This window comes from Numida meleagris, chromosome 16 (genome assembly GCF_002078875.1).
Source record: "Numida meleagris isolate 19003 breed g44 Domestic line chromosome 16, NumMel1.0, whole genome shotgun sequence".
NCBI lineage: Eukaryota > Metazoa > Chordata > Aves > Galliformes > Numididae > Numida > Numida meleagris.
Window position 1 is genome coordinate 2,421,015 of NC_034424.1, and position 14,054 is coordinate 2,435,068.

Below are 14,054 nucleotides of genomic sequence, written 5' to 3' on the forward strand. Positions count from 1 at the left end.
AGTGATATAAGTTCATCGGAATGGCCAAGCAGGATCTTACCAATGGTCCATCTAACCTAGCAACTTGCCTTCAGTAGAGAACAACTAGAGATGCCTTGGGAAAGATGTCAGAACAGAAAAAGCAGGTAAAGCTATTTAGTGAGTTTAATTATCCAAGTTCCTCTGACTTTGGCATATGAGACTCCCAAACCAGAGGTAGTACGTTTCTGTTTTAATCCAATTCTGCTTAACTGCAGTGACTGGCAGCATCTATTATGCTTGAAAAGACCTTAAGCACCTCTTGCTCATGGCTGAGCAGGTATTTAACTCAGCAAGGAAGATGACTTACAAGAGAGTAATGGTGTCGTAGTTTTAAGAATGTCACATCATCTTCAGTGGCATGAGGAGAGCGCTGTGAGCTTGCAGGTTTTTTGGTTGCACAGAGATGTGCATGGTCAGCTCCTTCTACAAGGGCAGAACACTCGTGCTAAACCTACATGTAAGTAGAAAAGCAGATGTTGCAGTGCTGATAACCACAAAAGAAAAATAGATCAATGAAAGCCGGAGAGGGGGAAACAGGGAAAAAATTATCTCCTGTGCTAAGAGGAGCAATCCAGATTAAATCTGGCTTGTTCATTTCTAAAGTAAATTCAGTCAGCCCACTAGCATGGCACTTGAAAGTGACAGGTTTTTTGTGATCAAGCAATGCTGAGATCTGCTGAGAAGATCACAAAAAAAATATTTAGGAGACACAGAGCATCTAATCATGCAACAACATTGTACAATAGAGGTTTCCAAGGCAGCAAACAGCTAAGATTGCCCCAAGTAACAGCAGGATGAATAGATAAGTCCCGTCTTTCACTGAAGAAGGTGAAATACCTTGAAATGGATAAGGGAAATGCTACTCAGCTGAGGCAGGTGTGCTGCTAAGGCAGATGGTGATTTTCAAGCAGGATAACAGTGCAGGATGAATGGGTGCTTCTACTGCAGTTTTGTCTCAGGCAGTAAATAACCACCTCACCTCCCTGTCAAACTGGTGGTGATGCACTTTCAAACATAACTTCAGCGCAATGCTCCGTTACCCTTTACATCCAACAACATCTCTCTATAGGGTTATCACACTACCTGCCTGATTATGCTTCTTTTCCAGAGCTGAGGGCATGTGCCTTCTCACCAGCCCTGGTTGAGAGGCCAAATAGCATTGGTTCTTAACGTGATACACCTGCTGCATCCTCTGCAGCAAAGAGCTTTGCTTGAAAGGACAGCGCGGGAGAAAACAAGTGAACCACAAAACCAGCAGTTCTAATGATTTCTTGGTAGAGTTTTCAAGTGAGTGCCTTTAGCAGAAAAGTACAAAATATCTCAGCCCCTAATTAATATTTAGTTATCTCCACTTCGCTGAAAGGAACCAAACTGCTGAGAACTGAAAGTACATCCATGTGGTCAACGGAAATTCACCTTTGTTTGAAGTCTGTGAGAACTGAAAACCCTTCTGACAGACATTAAAGGCCAGTTCTTCGGAGACGTGTGGCCCAGCGACACTGAAATCCAGAGGTGTGAAGAGAACAGATGCCTTTGGGAGTTTCTGTTTTTATCCTCAGTCATAGCGGTATCTGTTTCTTATCAAACCATCCTTCATGTTTACATCCATACAGTTTGCCACCAGCGCCCTGTCCTGAGCTTTCCAAAACCTAAGAGAAGGTCTTCACCACAGTGGATTGTTATTTACTGTGAATGTTTCCTAGCTGTGCCCCAATTAAGGGTCACAGAAAGCAAACATGGGGCAATTAGGCTCCTGCCTTCAAAGAGGCTGAACGGCACCCAAGTGCACATGCGGATGCTTTGTAAATCACTTGAAATGGAAATGCAACCTCAGTAAACTGAGGTTAGTGCAAAACATCATTGGCACTCAAGGTATGAATCATAGGTTTTTGAGTTTCCTCCGATGAATCATGCTGCTGTGTTGTGCTTCGCTGTTGTGTTTGTACCCAACGCCTCATCCTGACCAAGGGGAGATGGGGCAGGGTCCTTCTGCTGAGCAGCAGCCAAAAACACTGCAGCACTGGATCCCATAGGAGTGGCACATGAGCTCGCAGCCATGGATGAAAGAGGTCTCATCCACATTTCCTTGCCTTTACTGAGGTGTGGTAGGGAACGTTCCCTGTTGGGTGGGATGGTTGTTATGGAATTCCCATTGAAAGTCAGCAATTTGGCCGAGACAAAGATTTTTTTAATATAATATTTATTAGAAGCTGCACCTATTCATTTCCTCCTGATCCAAGGTAAGTCACGCACGAAGTAAATGACACTCCAGCATCGCACTCCCAACACTGCTGTGATGATATTGTTGGCAGTTGCTGTAAAACAGCCTTCCGAGGAAGGCTCTGCATGTCTCTCATCCAGGCTTTCTCCTGCTCTTGCAACACATTGGAAGGTTTCCAAGAATAGCAATGTTCTTTTCTCATTTTGCTTCTCCAATAAAATTACTGAATAAAAATAGACACCAGACAGGAGGAAAATAAGAGAGAAAAAGATAGGTTAGAGCTGCTATTGCACACTATTACCTCCTTGGGAAGCTACGCAGTGTTTATTCATGCTGTGCAACTGTTTTCCTTGTTCAAAAGAATTATATCACTCAGCCTTGTAAGGCAATAGAAAAAGAGGTAAATTAAATTAGCTGAAAATTGGCTACAGGGAGAAAGACATCTTCTTATACTGGGGGTGATATGTACCATCCATCTCTCTGGAAGCTCAGGTAGAAAGCAGAGGCATGGAGATTGATAATAAAATGCAATAATAAAGCAGTACAAATGGAACAGTTGTAAAAGTGCAATAACTTCCACAGATTTGTCAGAGAGTGCATCTGCTCAGCTGGAATCTCAGGAATCCCAGTTCTTCCCATGAAGCTCCCACCCAAAGAAGGAGCTGCCCAACTTTTCTGGAAAATTTTCGGTATCTTTCAGCAGCATTTGCTGCTATGAGTCAATCAAAACAGAATTGCTCTTTCCTGGATACTAATTCTCTCTGATTTCTGAATAATGATTTGGAAGTGAGGTGAAGATAGTAATACGTGAGTCACAAAGCTGTAAGAAATAGGATAGCTAGAAACATTGCTTCAATAAAAAATGCAAGCTTATTTAGAATGTGATTTTTCAGACATGTCTGGAGATTTTGGGTACCTGAAATTCAGTGAAATAACACGGGAAGAATCTTCATGTCCAGCAGGGAGCCCATCACATCCCGGAAAACAAGCCATTTCTGTGTGATTCAAGCGGCATACCCAAAAATGGAGCCACCCAAAACTGTGCTACAGAGCTGTATTTCAGAACATGAAATTTTAGTAATTGCCTGTGGTAAGAAGTGGGGTCCTGAGGTGAAGAATTGTTGGTCTCGGTTATGTCAAAACCTGTTATTTGTGTTCCTTGCACACAGGGAGTGTATTGAAAGCTTTTGATTGAGGAGAGAGAGAAGTGATTTGGAGGTCAGATGGAAAATAATAAAACCTTCATGGGATCAGAATCCTCTCTGGTTGAACTCCACTAGAAGGGCAGAACTACATCACACCTGAATTTAGCTGGTGGTGGAATGTATGCAAATTAGAAATAAAGAACACCAGAAAGCTGGTCTTTGTTGGCTAATAAATCTCCCTTTGTCTTATAAAAAGGGAAATACACATAACCTATTCAGTGTGGCATTTGTACATTAAGCCCTATTGGGAAATAATATGTGAACAAGGGAGAAGTCAAAGTCACATTTAGCTTGAAGAATGGTCCATACATCACAGCAAGAACACAAACACAGCGGGAAAATATAATTTTGGCAAGCTGAAAGATTTCATGAGTTCATCCTCCTCAAAATAATGAAACACCATCACTCTTCCTCTCAAAGAAGATCCGGGGAAGCTGTTTATTTTTCCCATCCCTGGAACGGGATTGCAAAAGCCACTACTACACTCTAGTGTTCGTGATGGAGCTATCTCAGGTCACCTCCCAGTCTGAGGTGGGACTGTCCTTATAGCTCATACTTAAGGCAGTTGGAAAGCAGACTCCCCCAAGCCCATGCTCATTCCGACTTAAAACATCTGACAACCAGAGCTCGTTGAAGAGCCTTTATGGCATTGACATGACGTGGCTCAGGAATTTGAGCGCACACAGCAAAGCTGCAGCCCAGGGCACCTTAGCTGTAGCTTAAGTGATGTGTTCAAAGCTGCACAAAAAAATTGATGGTAAAAGGAAATAAAGCCTATGTGTGAGTCACAAGAGGATGAAAAAGCAATATCAAATAGACTATAGCCTTGACTACTGTTCTTTTCTGCACCTAAAAAGATAAATATCAGGCAAAATACTGCATCTGACAGTATTCTCACAAGAACAGTTACCCTAAAAATGCCCAAAGCTTTTATCAAAGCCGTATTTCTTATTCACAAGAAGGACATCACCAACATGGATCCTGTTCTGCCTGCCCTCCCTGGAATAAAATTTGGTATTACTGCCTTTGATTCCAACCACTGCATACAAAAGCTCTGTGCATTTCCATTGATATTCAGATCATTTCTACTTCAGCTTCCTTTGAATTAATATCACCCAGGAACCTTAGCAATGTCAGTCTCAATTTATGCAGGCTTAGGCTGAAAATTTTAATCTTGTCTGTCTGTTCTTGATATTATTTTCTTTTCATGAAATTTGGTTGCTTTATTTTTCTTTGATGTCTTTATGCAAATGTCACAGTATTGCCTCTGGTCTGCAACACTTGGCAGGGAAAGCAATTTTTTCACCCTCTCAGAAGAGCTGGACACTGAGAAGTCCCAAGGACAATGAGGAAAACTCATCCACATGAAGCACTATACCAAACACTAAGGGTTTTCATGGCAATACCATTTCTCCATGTTTTTCCCCCAGATTTTTCCACTGCAGAGGCCTTCCAACCAACACAAGGATATCCAGATGATTAAAACAGAACAGGTGGAATCCTGCAAGAAGAGCCTCAGCCGTGCCTTGAAAACAGTAGCACACAAGTAGGTGTTTTTTCACAGTAACTTGACAATTCCCAAGTAGCCAAAGAGTCACGGAGTCCACCAAGCACCAGCCATGGTTCAATGAGTCAGCAACAAACACGATGCATCTCAAAGTGGTGCAAACCTGACCTGCGGTTTCATGCTAACCCTTTTTCTCTACATGGGTTCATGCCCCCTGAATTTCACTCTCGGTTTCAGGTATGAATGAATTCAAAATCTTTAGGTAAGATGCAATGAGAAGAAACTACCTAGTTTTGACTAGTTTCGGTACAAACCCAAGCAAAACCACAGAATTGCTCATGGTTTCCAGACTAAACCGTATATTTCATCTCATTTTTTTGGAGTTTCATTATGAAATTTTCATGGAGTCAGAAAAAAAAAAGTATGAATCTTAACGTCCCAAAGAACTTTGAATTGCTATCTATGCTCTTTTGTCTTCTGAGAATAAAATGGTTGAAAATGCATGTCTTTTCTAACAGCCAGCATCGAGAAGTCTGGTTGCAAAGAGACAGCTCTCTGCACCATGCCAATGCCAGTTTGCCTTAAGTGCAAATAGGTTGTCTGACTGGTCCTCCTTTGCTCCTGAACTTTGGACTTGATTTTGGTCCCTGTGTAGGTCTTGTTAGTATAGCTTTGATTACATGCCTGGCAGAGAAAACAAAAGATTCTTATGGTTGGAAATCTGTGGATGCTGTGGCATTGCATAGACATGTCTGCATCTTTTATTCTTTCTACAGTAAAGAATATTTCAGAGTTTAAAGAGAATAGGAAAATACTAAGACTCTGTTGGTGTTCTCTCTCATTGATTAACAGTGGCTTCTTCCAGTAGAGAGCAGAACTGAAATCACTTCTAAGTGAGGCCAGGAAATTAATCAAGCACCTGTACCTCAAATTACTATGCACATTAATGATAGCTTCAGCCTTAAACTCATGATAGTCAAACACCAGATAAATAAAAATAGCAGTGAGGTAGAAGATGCGCAATGAAAGACGTATCTTGTACTGTAGAAAATTTTTCATGAAATATAATGCATTTAATGTGATATATAAGCAAATGTGGGTTTTTCTTTTTTTGTTAAATCTGAAGGCTGTGTCTCACCTACTGAACCAATTCTGTCATCCAGAATACATCAGTACTAATTCTCTTGCTGAATTCCATAGAAATTATCTTTTTGAGCACAACTGAACCAGGAAACTTGACTAGGCTTGAAGATTTCATTATAAAAGACAGCTAGCCTTCATTTCAAAGTCTAACAGTCATGATGGACTTGCCATTTCCTTCAAGGAGTCATGCCAATGTTTAATTAACCTCAGCCTCATGGATTTGTTTCTCATTTCTATGGAACAAACAGAGACAGCCAGACAGGAAGACAGGAAAGAGGAAAGCCTTGGGGCTTGTTCACCTCATCTATTAACTCTCACTTCTACTGGTAAAAGTCTTCATTTTCTCATCTTAAATTCACATGGACCCCAATTATCTTCATCCCTCAGTCTGATTAAAAAAGTAGAACAAATTGCTCAGATTTCTCTAAGTAAGGGCTTTTTCTAGATGCTGAATCGTTTTCTCACGTGCCCGTGTAACTATTTAGCAGGAAAGATCTGTAACGGAGGATTTTTCTCAGAACATGAAGGATGGGAAACTGCAACTTCAAACATTGCCTCGAGTGAAAAAAAAAAGCACAGCAAACAATTGAAAGTTAGAGACACCCACAAAAATGTAAAAATATCCTGTACCTCTGCGGCCACTGCAAGTGTAGTTAGGTAGTTTCAGGATGTGTCTTGACAAGTTGATTTGTTTTGGTTTGGTTTAGCCATTTTCTGGTGGGGGTTAGCCTATGAGTAAAACTCAGATTGAAAGGAAAGTTGGTTCCACGCCTGGGCTGTGCCATGGCCTTGATGAGTGTCCAGGGCCACATCCCTCCCCAAGTCCTGCTTTCCCCAGCAGCAGAGAGGAGAAAGCAGCACACTGCCCTGGGCCAACAAACGGCCTCACCATCTGTCAGCATCCCTTGAAAGAGAAGAATCATAGAACCATAGAGTCATTGCAGGGGAGTTGGACTAGATGGCCTTCAGAGGTCCCTTCCAACTCTAAGGATTCTATGGTTAAGGTTGGAAGGAACACTAAGATCATCTAGTCCAGCCATCACCCCATGCCTGTGAGCACTCTACACCACGTCACTCAGTGCCACATTTACCCTTTTCTTGAATATTTCAGGTGAGATGGTGATGATTTTGCCTTAAGTTTCATAGGCCAAAAGCATAAGGGAAGAGGTTAGGAAAAGAGGCAATGACCACTCCGTGAGGAGGCAGTGGTGCTTGCTTTGAACTTGCCTGCTTGTGCTGCAAAGCGACACGTTTGAACTTAGCAGTGAGCAGGGCATGCTAATGCCTTTGGTCAGTTGCAGTATGACTATCTTCAGCATTTTCTTCCCCACAGCTCATATCTTTTTACAAGAAAGATCTACCTAGTTTCTGCCATTTTACAGACAGAAGAACTGAGGCAGGGCCTGGAGAAGTGACTAATGGAGTGTCTTTCTGAAGCCTTTGCCAGGTGCCGTGGATTTTCTACCATGATCTCAACCAGTTTGGAGACAGCATCACAGACCAGGGCTGTGGGTAAACCCCGACACTGGGTAGCCTGGGTGTCTGATCAGCCAGGAAAGCCAGGGAATGAGGGAAGGAGTCGGGTGAGGACAGTGAGAAAGAGGGGGTGGAGGTGTAGGCTGTGAGAGAAGATGAAACAGCTTTGATACAAGCAAAGGAAACTTCAAGTTTGGAATTTCAAAAACTCGACTCAACATTTCTGTTGTAGCAGATAAACATCTATTTGCTTTATTACTGGGAATCATTTTTTCTTCTGATTATAAATAGAAGCAGAATGTTACCTCATGTTATTTCCTCTGGGTTTTTTCGGGGATAGATACAAGTGGGTGGTAAACAGCTCACAAAGAGGTTGTTGTTGTTATTATTAGTCAATATGAAGAATAATACGAAGACGTATCAGTTAGGAGGTAGCCACAAACCAAATATAGGTCATTCGCTCAGGCACATCTCCGAGGAAGGGGAGACAGCACAGCCCAACCACTAATGTGTAGCTGTGATTGTTGCCGCTTTGCGATGTGATCTACGCTGCTACATGCATTTTTCTTGCCAAAAGACAGAGACACAAAAGACCGCATAGTCTTAAAAATAGCAATGAGACATAAAAGCTTCGGTAAGCAGCTGAACGGTGTTGTTGGTGCGTTCGTGTAAAAAAAAATTTTTTAGCCTCAGCAAAGCCCTGTTTGTCCTGTGGTAAAAGCGAGCAATGGAAAAACGCAGTCTTGGTTGCTGTACAAGCATATTACAAGACAGTTCCGTGAATGTGCAGACTAAACAGCCAATACAAAGTCTGATAGGAAGCTAAAGCACTGAGCTTGGTTTATATCATGTCGTTAAGACTCCATCTTCCAGCCTGAAGTGCATGAATTGTCCTTGCTTGCCCGAAGCACCCCCAGTGTTGGGCGGCAAAACCCATCAGTGCTGGTGCATGAAGAAGAGCTCCATGAAGAGAGGGAAAGGATGGATGGCATGAGCAAGGACTCTGGAGGTGGTGCTCCTGAGGCACCCACAGGCATTTCTGCATGTCCAGGCATGGTGCAGAGTTCCAGCAAGCAATAGCCAGTAGATAAGTGCCGGTAGGTTCACCAAACCCAAGGTGAAACTTGATCCCATGGAAGGGTCATGGTGCCACAGCATACTTGGGGCTCACTGTGGAAGTAACCAGCCAGTGCAGGGTTTAGAGAGTTTTTTTTAGAGTGGCCTTCATGGTAACTCTGAGAATCAGTGCTGCTCTAACCTGAAGGATGTGACGTGTGACAGTCATACTGCACACCGGCATTGCTCTCCTGAGTCTCAGCCCAAAGCAGATGCAATTAGCAGGGAATGGTGGATTCCCCACCATTGAAGAATGCTGTTTCGTTGAAAACAAAATCCTCTTACAGAAAGGTGGCCGTTCTGATAAAACTTTTCAGAACATTAAAAAAACCAAACACCTTAACATATTAATAAGCTTGAAAGATATCATTTCCGCACTTGGGGAATAGAATGATATCATTTTTCTAGAAAAATAACACGTTGTTTTGGAAATCTTAACCTGATACTATTTTATTTATTCTATGTATTTATTCAGCTTGAAACTACAGGAAAAATTAAGCCCTTTGATCTCCGTTTGCTACATTCTGGTGGCGAAGAAAGGGACTTTTGATTTGTGACACATTTCTACACCTCAGTGTAATAAGTATCAGATGACAGTGTACGAAGACATGGGGACTCTGGGACCACCACCAGGCAAAGCAGGTGGGGTACAGGCAGAGCTGGAGGAGAAGTAAGGAGCTGAAACTGTAAGCGAGGGGTGAGGTGCCTGAAAGATTTGGTCCCTGACAGTCTGGGAATGGGCTTCCCAATTCTGCTACCACCAAATCTCGTATGGCAGCATTGTCAAATGCACTGGGACTCACTGGAAATTAAGTATAGGGCTACCAGAAGGCCGTGACTATTCACTGTACAGCCACACCCTGCACTGTTGGTGGCTATGTTAAAGCATCACGGGATGAGGCTCTTGTTAGCAAGAGATTGTCTTCTTTCCTACATGATGCAACACGCAGAAGTGGCAGAGTTGGAGGGGGGAGCTGGGTCTATGGGGTGCCTGGCATGAGCCTCAAGGTGGGCAAACCAAGGATGAAGAAATTGTGTGGTTGTGGTCTGGAGCTGGAAAGGACATTCACATGGAGGACCGAGGAGGAGCAAAGAGCGGGGATGAAGGCAGCGTGGTGAGGCCACCAAGGCTGTGTGCCCTGAGCTGGCTGTGACTGCTCCTCTGTGCAGAAGAGAGATTTCTGTAGGCCGCAGGGGAGAAATTTTTCCTCCCTTCCTAGATAATGTCAAAATCTGAATATTTAGCCCGAACTACAGCTGACTGTGTAGTGTAAAGGAAAGGAAACTAGACAGGCAGAAAGCAAAATGACAGCTCATGTGATGGACCCACAAATCAAAGCACATCCCAATCATAAGGAGACTGTGAGGGCTGGTGGTTCTAACCCTAGCACCCAGCAGGGGCTGGATGGCAATAAATCTGTTAGATTAATTGAAAGGAGGTAGTGGAGGAGGTGCCGTGAGCGTTCGGGTTACCACAAGAAGATAGTCCTAGAGGCTGCTCTGCCCACTCCTATGCTTTCAGCACTCCTACGGTGGAATCGGTTGTGGTAGTCATCGCTCTGAGCAAAGAGCTTCCATTAAATGCTGCGGCTCTAACGCTGGGAGAAGATGGGTCAATGAATCATCAGTTCATTGGAAAAGGCACTTCCGGGCTGGCCGAGTCAGTTCATGAATTTGAGTTGAATTTTGCTGAATGGCTCTGGTGAAACCACGAAGCGCTGAAAACCTCTGGAAGTGCTGGAAGTAAGCAGGATTAAAGAGTGTTACAAGCAGAGCCAAGGTGAATTGCTTTGACACTTCTGACAGGCTTGGCTCTTGCCAGAGCTTGAGGTGGGTTTGATATTCTATCAAGCATTTTTCCTCATTCATTAACTTGGTGATGAAGATACTAATGAACACAGTAAACGTCTGCAGATATGATCTCCCTCTCTGACTAATTCACAGCACAGACTTGAGCAACGCTCTCCCATCCTCAATAAATTATTATTAAATAGTATGAACAAATCGTAATACCATAAGCAGAATGAAAGAGTAGGGAAATATCTGATAATAATTTCCTGCAATTAACTGCAAGTTAAAATCCCCTCTGTGGGATTCATTTTAGCAGGAGAGCGCCTATTAAATAAGTGCAAGTTCAGCCACAGATGACCCAGACCTTGCCAGAGATCAACAATGCTTTTAATATTAGGTGGATAAGGCGGAAGCTGTAATTTTATTTTTAGCCCAGAAACATCAGTAACAATAGGAACTAGAAAAGTGTGACCTGTGCGTACATCAAAACATTTTGGAGCAAGTAGATGCAGATTGAGTACAGTGCTCTGACTCATTACAGTGGCTAAAGACAGTGGGTGGTGACCTCTGTTAATGCTTTTTTAAGTGGCTCTTGACAGTCAGACCAAATATTCATCTAGTCCAATGCACCATCTGCAATCACAGTCATCAGATGCTTTGGGAGAGAGTATAAGCGACAGACAAACTATAGTGGTCATTCATCTGAGTTATCTGATTCCTATTTGAGGCCAATGAGATCCATAATCTCATTGTGCAATTTATAAAACAAATGTGTTCTTCTTTTACATTTTGTTTTGAAGGACTTCTTTTCCTGGAGTGACCTTTAGATTTGACTGGAGAGGGTCCAAGGGAGGGTCATAAAGTTCTTTTCACTCCGGAAAAGAGAAGGCTCAGGGTGGGGACCTCATCAGAGTATTCCAGTACTTAAAGCTGGGCAAAGAGGATGGAAGCCCTTTCTTCATAAGGACCTACATGGAGAAGACAAGAGGCAATGAGCAGAAGTTGTATCAAGAGAGGTTTTGTCTTGATATACTCATCTAGCTTACCTAGAGGCTAGATAAGCTCATCCAGTCTCCCTTTTCCCACAGAACTTTGGACCTTAGGATCTTTCAATGGCCCTTCCAGCCTGGGCTCTTCTATGATTCCGGACTCTGTGATTCTAGATTCTATTACTTCACAATTCTATTATTTTATTTAAAGAACTGGATCCATCCCTGCCTCACTTCATCCATTCAATGCTTCATAGTGCCCTTTCATACTTCCCCTTTTAGGGATGACAGTGAAACCCAGAATCCATTGCATCCCCTAACCCTCTTTGTACTGTCCCCTCTGCAAGGTCCCCTTTCAGGCCACTCCACTCCACCAGAGTCTGACAGCCCTTACAGCATCAGCAGACATCTGCTACAGGATTTGTCTTCACATCGCACTCTTTATCTTGTAACAGAGAGTGAGAAATAGGCACTTTTCAGAAGGGGTTTTGTACCTGTTTGAGGAAGAGGTGATGAACGCCCTGGAAGCCGCTGTCTCTCCCCAATGACTCAGCTTTTGCTAAAGGGTCACTGGAACGTCTGGGCAGAGCCCAGATGTGTGGAGGAACAGCCTGAAGGCTCAGCCCGTGGAGAATAACAAGGACAACCCAAAATTGCTCTTCAGTGTTAAACCTGCAAGGCAGTGAGACCTGGACAGCAACTGCTGGTGCCAGCCCACAGATGATGGGCGAAGGAGCCGTGTGCCTGTCTGGGCTGGGAGGAAGGGGCAGGGCACGGTGTCACCGCGCTTCAGTTGTGCTGTCAGGCTTCTGGTGTGGTTTTGTAGGGCTTCCTGAGAACCAGGGGACATTCGTTGTTTTGCAATTTTACAGAAACCCGCAAGTGCTGTAAAGACCTAATAAACAGATAGGTGGTGAGAAAGGTTAGAGAAGGGCGAAAAATCGCAGCGCGGCCATGACCGGAGCATCCGCCATCCTCCCATTGGTCTGAACAGAGCCACACGGAGGCATCGCCACACGCCGGTGCAGCAGAGGGTTGCAGAGCTGCAAGAAAAATGAGTTTGGCTTTTACCAGCACCTGTGGCAAATTCCTCGCAGAGTCCCTCCCACTGAGCCGCGTATGCTTGTACACAACAGCGCAGACGGAGCGAGAGGATGGAGGTGGTGGTGTCATATGTTCCCCTGGGGCTCATTATTTTATTTTTGAAAATAATGCTTTAGGTATCTTCGTATCTTCTTCTTCTTCTCTCTTTTTTTTTTTTCCTTCTATTTTCACAGGGGACATTCAGTGGAAATTATTGCAGCAGCACCGTAGGAAAGAGCCAGGCTGATCTGTATGCCCAGAGAAGGAGACAGCTGAGGTCAAGAGGAGATGCTCGGGTGGTTCAAGCATCAGGACGGCAGACAAGGCAGGAAGGTGATGCTTTTGGCTCTGGTAGATGCATGCATTGGACTGGACATCTAATGCCTCTGTGCTTGGGTTTTGACACAGATAAAATGGAAATCGCCAGGAGCAAGGTCTGTTGTGGGGCTGCTGTCCCTTGTGCTTGATGGGCTCCAGCAGGAAGCGTTTTCCATCAGATTAATCTTAGAGATGAAAAATTTAATGTAAGAAGGAGTATGAAAACATTAAAAATACAGAGTGGCAGTGAGTAGCTCTTCTTTTGCACTCTTCCCCATGCCCGCGCGCCCCTAGGGAACACCCATTAGTGGCTGTGCCATTTTGCAGTAATGCATGCAAAGATATAAGGACAGCCTTCTCGTGTAAGTGTTCTTCTAAGAAGAAAGCAAGAAAGTTATAAAATCAATGGTAATAGGTGATCTATGAACCAAATCATCTTTCTTCCCCCAACCACAGCACCACACAGTGGGTTTTCACTTTCTCCCAATGGCCTTGAAAACATCCTCAGCCTGAGGAGCAGATTGTTTTGAGCTAACTTATCTGTACCTCAGCCTACAAGCCAGGCTGCAGCCCTCACAAGGGCAGATGCATCTCTATAATTACTGTTATACCTCTTTCTTGATTGATGGGTAAGAAGCATTAAAACACTCTCATGTGTCTTACTCTAGAGTGTATGAACCAGCTCTTGAAAGGGCAATGACATGAGAAATAAACTCATGCCTCTTACAAGGATTAACTACACATCCTTCAACTTAAATTAAAAACAGCACCAGTGCCATGTATTGCTGTACATTCAGCTAGAACAAGCAGTGGAATAAGAGCTGTCAGATGTAAAAGCTGGCCAAAAAGATCGGATTTGGACAATAGTTCTAGGTTTCCTGCTTTTTAAGTCCAACTTGTTAAAATTTGTACTGGTTTGCTGAGTACCTTCAGCCCCATTGAGAGACAAAGGGAATGTCCTGCAGAAGAAAGAAGCCTCCAGACCTCTCATGCTGTCCATGTGGGAATGGAGTGGCCTGAGATTCAGGTGAATTCAAGTGGTTGGCTGAAGTGAGAGGTCTTCATCTGGCTTGGCCCTACAGAGTCCGTAGACTTCAAGTTGTCAACAGCATCAAATAAAGCATGGAAAGAGTCTGCTAGGGAGAATGTCCAGAGAGGCTGTGGATACCCCACCCCTGGAGGTG